We start from the raw sequence: 6,760 nt of genomic DNA, 5'->3' as shown, positions 1-6,760 counted from the left end.
AAACCAAATAACACCAGGGTGCATAAAAAGAGCCACCAACATTATATCAAATCTCCAGACCAGAGAGAAAAGAACGATTACCCAGGATTCAGTCCTGAGGACACAAAAATATGTAATCTAAGTGACAATGAATTCAAAATAGCAATCATCAAAAAATTCAATGAGGTAAAACAGAATGTAGAGAAACAATTCAACGAGTTCAGGAGCTACTTCACAAAAGAGATTGAAACTATAAAGAAGAATCAATCAGAAATATTGGAGACGAAAGACACAATGGAAGAGACAAAACAAAATACAGATTCCCTGAATGCTCGTGTGGACATCATAGAGGAGCGAATCAGCATAATCAAAGACAGACATGTTGAAATGCTCCAGACAGAGGAGAGAGAACTAAGACTAAAAACAAATGAAGAAAGTCTCCGAGAAATATCCAACTCAGTGAGGAAATGTAACATAAGAATTATAGGTATTCAATAAGGAGATGAGAAGGAGAATGGAGCAGAAAGCGTGTTTAAAGTAATAACAGCAGAGAACTTCCCAAACCTGGGGAGAAGAATGAAAGAGAAATAACAACAGATTATAAGAGAATAGTATGAAAAACTATATGCCAGCAAAATGGATAACCTAGAGGAAATGGATAAATTCTTAGACTCTTAAAACCTCCCAAAGCTGAGTCTAGAAGAAACAGACAATCTGAATAGACCAATCACAAGGAAAAAAATTGAAACAGTAATCAAAAGCATCCCAAAGAAGAAAACCCCAGGACCAGATGGCTTTCCTGGGGAATTCTACCAAACGTTCAGAGAGGATTTAATACCTATCCTTTTCAAGCTATTCCAAAAAATTAGGGAGGATGGAACACTTCCTAACACATCCTGCGAGGCCAACATAACTCTGATACCAAAGCCTGACAAGGACAACAGAAAAAAGGAGAACTACAAGCCAATATCGCTGATGAACATAGGTGGAAAAATCCTCAACAAAATTTTGGCAACTCAAATACAGCAACACATCAAAAGGATCATACATCATGATCAAGTGGGATTCACACCAGGGACACAGGGATGGTTCAACATCCGCAAATCAGTCAACGTGATACACCACATCAACAAACTGAGGAATAAAAACCACATGATCATCTCAATAGATGCAGAGAAAGCATTTGACAAGATGCAACAGCAATTTATGACAAAAGTCTTAACAAAATGGGGATAGAAGGAAATTACCTCAACATAATAAAGACCATATATGACAAACCCACAGCCAACATCATGCTCAATGGGCAAAAACTGAGTGCCATCCTCCTGAGAACAGGAACAAGATAAGAAAGCCCACTATCACCAATCTTATTCAACATAGTACTGGAGGTTTTGGCCAGAGCAATTAGGCAAGATAAAGGAATAAAAGCAAACTAAATAGGGAGTGAAGAAGTGAGACTCTCGCTATTTGCAGACGACATAATCTTACATATAGAAACCCCCCAAAAGATCCATCGAAAAACTAATAGAAATAATTAACAACCACAGTAAAGCTGCAGGGTACAGAATTAACTTACAAAAATCATTTGCTTTTCTATACTCCAATAACGAACTTACAGAAAGCGAACTTAAGAATACAATTCAATTTGCAATCGCAACTAAAAGAATAAAGTACCTAGGAATAAATTTAACCAAGGAGGTGAAGGACTTATACAATGAAAACTATAAGACATTGCTGAAAGAAATGGACAATGACATAAAGAGATGGAAAGAGATTCCTTGCTCATGGATTGGAAGAATAAACATAGTTAAAATGTCCATAATACCCAAAGCAATCTACAGATTCAGTGCAATCTCAATCAGAATCCCAATGACATTCTTCAAGGAAATAAAGCAAAGAATCCTAAAATTCATACGGGGCAACCAAAGACCCCAAATTGCTAAGGCAATTCTGAGAGAAAAGAACAAAGCTGGAGGCATCACAATCTCTGACTTCAAAATTTGCTACAAAGCCATAGTGATCAAAAAGCCACGGTACTGGTACAAAAACAGACACACAGACTAATTGGAAGAGAACTGAAAGCCCAGAAATCAAACCACACATCTACAGACAGCTAATCTTCGGCAAAGGTGCCAAGAACATACAATGGAGAAAAGACACTCTCTTCAATAAGTGATGCTGGGAAAACTGGACAGCCACATACAAAAGAATGAAAGTAGACCATTATCTCACGCCATACACATAAATAAACTCAAAATGGATCAAAGACTTGAAGATATATCCTGAAACTATAAAACTCCTGGGAGATAATATCAGTAGTACACTCTTTGACATCAAACTAAAAAGGATCTTTTCAAATACCATGTCCTCTCAGACAATGGAAACAAAAGAAAAAATAAACAAGTGGAAATTCATCAGACTAAAGAGCTTCTGCAAGGCAAAAGAAACTAGAATCAAAACAAACAGACAACCCACCAATTGAGAGAAAATATTTGCAAATCATATATTTGACAAGGGGTTAATCTCCATAATATATAAGGAACTCACACAACTGAACAATAAAAAACAAACAACCCTATCAAAAAATGGGCAGAGGAGAAGAACAGACATTTTTCCAAAGAAGATATATAGATGGCCAATAAACACATGAAAAGATGTTCAACATCACTAATCATCAGGAAAGTGCAAATCAAAACTACACTAAGATACCACCTTATGCCTGTTAAAATGGCTATAATCACTAAGACTAAAAATAGCAAATGTTGGAGAGGACGTGGAGAAAAGGCAACCCTCACACATTGCTGGTGGGAATGCAAACTGGTACAGCCACTATGGAAAACGTATGGAGATTCCTCAAAAAACTAAAAATAGAAATACCATACGAGCCAGCTATCCCACTACTGGGTACCTACCCAAACAATTTGAAATCAACAATCCAAAGTAACATATGTATCCCTCTGTTCATTGCAGCACTATTCACAATAGGCAAGACTTGGAAACTATGCAAGTGCCCATCCACTGGTGATTGGATAAAGAAGATGTGGTGTAAATGTACAATAGAACACTGCTCAGCCAGAAAAAAAGACAAAATCATCCCATTTGCAACAATGTGGAGGGACCTGGAGGGAATTATGCTAAGCGAAATAAGCCAGTCTGAGAAAGATAAACACCAGATGACTTCACTCATATGTGGAATATGAACAAACACATGGACAAAGAAAACAGTTCAGTGGTTACCAGGGGAAGGGGATGGGAGGTGGGCACAGGGGGTGAAGGGAAGCACTTACGTGGTGCCAGTCAAGAAATATCGTACAAATGAAATCTCACATTGATGTAAAGCACCATGATCTCAATAAAAAAATATATAAGCATCATTGGATTTTCTTTTAATATTTAAACTTTGGATAATAATACAGATTACCTCACATGAAAGTCCTATCTTTGTTCTTAAACTATCCTCTATATATCTGACTATACAGGATGACTAGCTGTAATTTCTTTAGCATGAAATTTTAATAACCAGGTTGGGATTTATTTCACTGTTATTATACAACAGTTTTTCCAAATACATATTTTCCTTCAGAGACTATAATTGTGATAGACTATATTTGTATTTCTGTACTTTTCCCTACTACATATGTATATATATACGTACTTGTATAAGTCTGTATATACGTACAAGTATATGGGTTAACAATACTGTTACATAGACATTGTAAATAATACTGTTACATAGACATTGTATATAATACTGTTACATAGACATTGTATATAACACTGTTACATAGACATTGTATATAACACTGTTACATAGACATTGTATGTAATACTGTTATTGACTTGTAGCAACTTCTCAGGACTAGTTATTCCACTTCTACCATCATCCTGGTCGTCATCCGTTTTCAGACTTTTCTCAATCTCATTTGGTTATTAGTAAACTTTTTAAAATTTCTTCAACTTTAAATACAAATTGAATCCAAGACCCAAATTTTCAGCTTGTTCATTATATGAGTTTATTTCCTAGTTTATCTGAGATTCAGTTTCTTCATCTACTGAACAATAATAAAGACCCCTTACCAACCCTTTATGCTGTGGTGACATGAAAAATCAAAGGGGAGCAGACAAAATACTTTCTAAAATGTCTCAAGCTTACAATTTTACTGAGATTAAAGAAATATAAGTTTAGAAGATATAAAAATACAATAAAATCTATTAGTATATCTTAAAGCATTCTATATTCTTATTTCAATATTTATATTTATTAGAATTTTGAGCAGCAACTATTTTAAAGCTATATAATCTAGAGATAATGTCCAAAATATTCAACAATAATCTATAATACTCAAAATTCCATACTATTTTTTTAAATAACAGTTCACAGAAATTCATCTGATGAGAGAATGGTTCTTTTTCTAACATACTCCTAGCTTGAGAAACCATATTTAAATAACAAGCATAAAGAGAAATAAACTAGTTTCCGTTTTTCACTGAAAACATCATGCACAATGGAACACTCTTGAATGTGAACTTCTGTTTATAAGTGTGCTTTTTGTAAGATAACTTTTTTTGGTGAGGAATATTGGTCCTGAGCTAACATCTGTTGTCCATCTTCCTCTATTTTATGTCGGATGCTGCCACAGTGTGGCTTGATGAGCGGTGCTATGTCTGTGCCTGGGATTCAAACCTGTGAACCCTGGCCTGCCAAAGAAGAGTACATGAACTTAATCAGTATGCCACTGGGCTGGCCATGACAAATTGCTTTTTTTTAATCTCTCATCTTTCAAAGAGCAGGTTAGAAAACTCTGTGTTAACTTAAAAAGAAACTGAACTCTGATAGCAGAGGATGGTTTCGATCCATCGACCTCTGGGTTATGGGCCCAGCACGCTTCCGCTGCGCCACTCTGCTACCTATGGGAAGATGTATAAAGATTTCTCAAATAATTAAAAATGGAAATACAATATGATCCAGCTACCCCACTATTGGGTGTTTATCCAAAGAACATGAAATCAACAATTCAAAGAGATTTTTGTACCCCTATGTTCACTGCAGCATTATTCACAATAGCCAGGATGTGGAAGCAACCCAAGTGCCCATCAACAGACGAGTGGATAAAGTGGATGTGCTATATATATACCATGGGATACTACTCAGTCACAGAAAAGATGAAATCCTCCCATTTGTGACAACATGGATGGACCTTGAGGGTCTTATGCTAAGTGAAATAAGTCAGTGAAAGACAAATACCATATGATCTCACTCATAGGTGGAAGATAAACAAACACATAGATTAGGAGAACAGATGAGTGGTTACCAGACGGGTAGGGGGACTATTGGTGGTGAACATGGTGCAGTCTATACAGACACTGAAATACAGCGACGTACACCTGAAACTTACACAATGTCGTAAGCCGATATGGCCTCGATCAAATAATTTTTTTAAAAAAGAAAGAAAATCTCACAAGGTAGCCTCTCTCTTAAGATATTCAGTGGCGGGAACTTTACAGAAAAGGCTATGGGAGGATATAAAATAGTGCTTGATTTTAGTGATATACTTTTGTTTTCAAAATAAGTCCTCTATGACTATTTCAGCTCTACGAAAGCAGGAATCACGACCACTTTCCAGTTAAGAAAAGGTCATAGAGGTAAAGCTCATGCTAAGCTTCCAGGCTCATGACGTGCAGCCCTGTTCCACCCGTGTAACTGTCACTGACACGCACATGACTGTGAACCCGGATGGCACCAGCAGTTCAGCAGTGCCCAGCGCAGTTCCATGTAAAGGCATCGCACCAGTTTAAAAACTACCAGTTCCATACCTCTGTCAAAAATTCAGAAATGGTAAAAATTAAAACCAGACCAGTTAAATGGTATTTAGTAATATTTTATTGTGCATAAAAGAACAGCTTGCCAGTTGGGAGTCTTCAAATGCAAAACTAACACGAGGCTCACAAGTGTGACATCACAGAATGGCTGATAGACTGAAAAAGAGGATGTTGTTCACCCTTTACAATGACTATTTATTACAATAGGGGTCCCCCAATGACAGGAGATTGGTTAAAAGGGACTATTTTACACCTTTTTCGGAAGATAGTTTATTTTATGATTTTTCAGAGGCACTTAAAGAAATAACCTAGGTTAAGTTTCACTTATGTCCGTGAAATACGCTAGAGTTAATTTTGCTGACGTGGGTTAAATGTTTTTGTCTGCTTGGGGGACTTTCAAGCCTGGTCTCGAGTTTATTTTATTTTAACATCCCCTACCCAAGTAAATGACTTAAAGGGATGTCACTTCAGATCTAGCCTACAATTTGTGGCTCAGTTTTAAAGCTTATTCATTAACACTACATTTCAATCATAAAAATACATGATGAAAATTTGATTTGAAAATTAGAGGAACCTTCAGAGACCAGAGAACAAAAGTGGCAGCATGGCTCTCTCTACAGGGAGGTTGAAGAGAGACGTTTAGAGAACCAGGCACCATGATATCAGCAAAAGTTAAAAATCTCCAATTAAGTAATATCTGTAGCTTCCAGGTGGGCCCAGCAGCCACTGGCAGCTCCACTGGGGCAGGCTGAAAAGGGGACCTGCGAGTTATTCTGAGACCTCTAAAGACTCCACGGTTTCAAGCTGAGTATCTGACTACTAAATTCGCTGTTACAGCAACTGGATAGTGTGTTCGTCTTCTCACCAACTCCTCCATTTGCCCAGTGATTTCTACCAATGGTTCCTACAGGAAGGCGACAGCTGATGCTGTCAGGACATGCTCGGGACATGCCTTTATGAG

The 6,760-nt window shown here is 37.0% G+C and overlaps 1 non-coding gene across 1 annotated transcript; it reads right to left on the bottom strand.

Moving 5' to 3' along the window:
* Positions 1-4,813: 4,813 nt before the first annotated feature.
* On the bottom strand, positions 4,814-4,885 carry TRNAM-CAU (transfer RNA methionine (anticodon CAU)). The gene has a single exon. It is a non-coding gene; the product is annotated as a tRNA-Met (tRNA).
* Positions 4,886-6,760: the final 1,875 nt, after the last annotated feature.

This window comes from Equus przewalskii, chromosome 18 (genome assembly GCF_037783145.1).
Source record: "Equus przewalskii isolate Varuska chromosome 18, EquPr2, whole genome shotgun sequence".
NCBI classification, from domain to species: Eukaryota; Metazoa; Chordata; class Mammalia; order Perissodactyla; family Equidae; genus Equus; species Equus przewalskii.
Note: the sequence above shows the minus strand (reverse complement) of the source record. Positions and strands in the feature narration are given on the sequence as shown.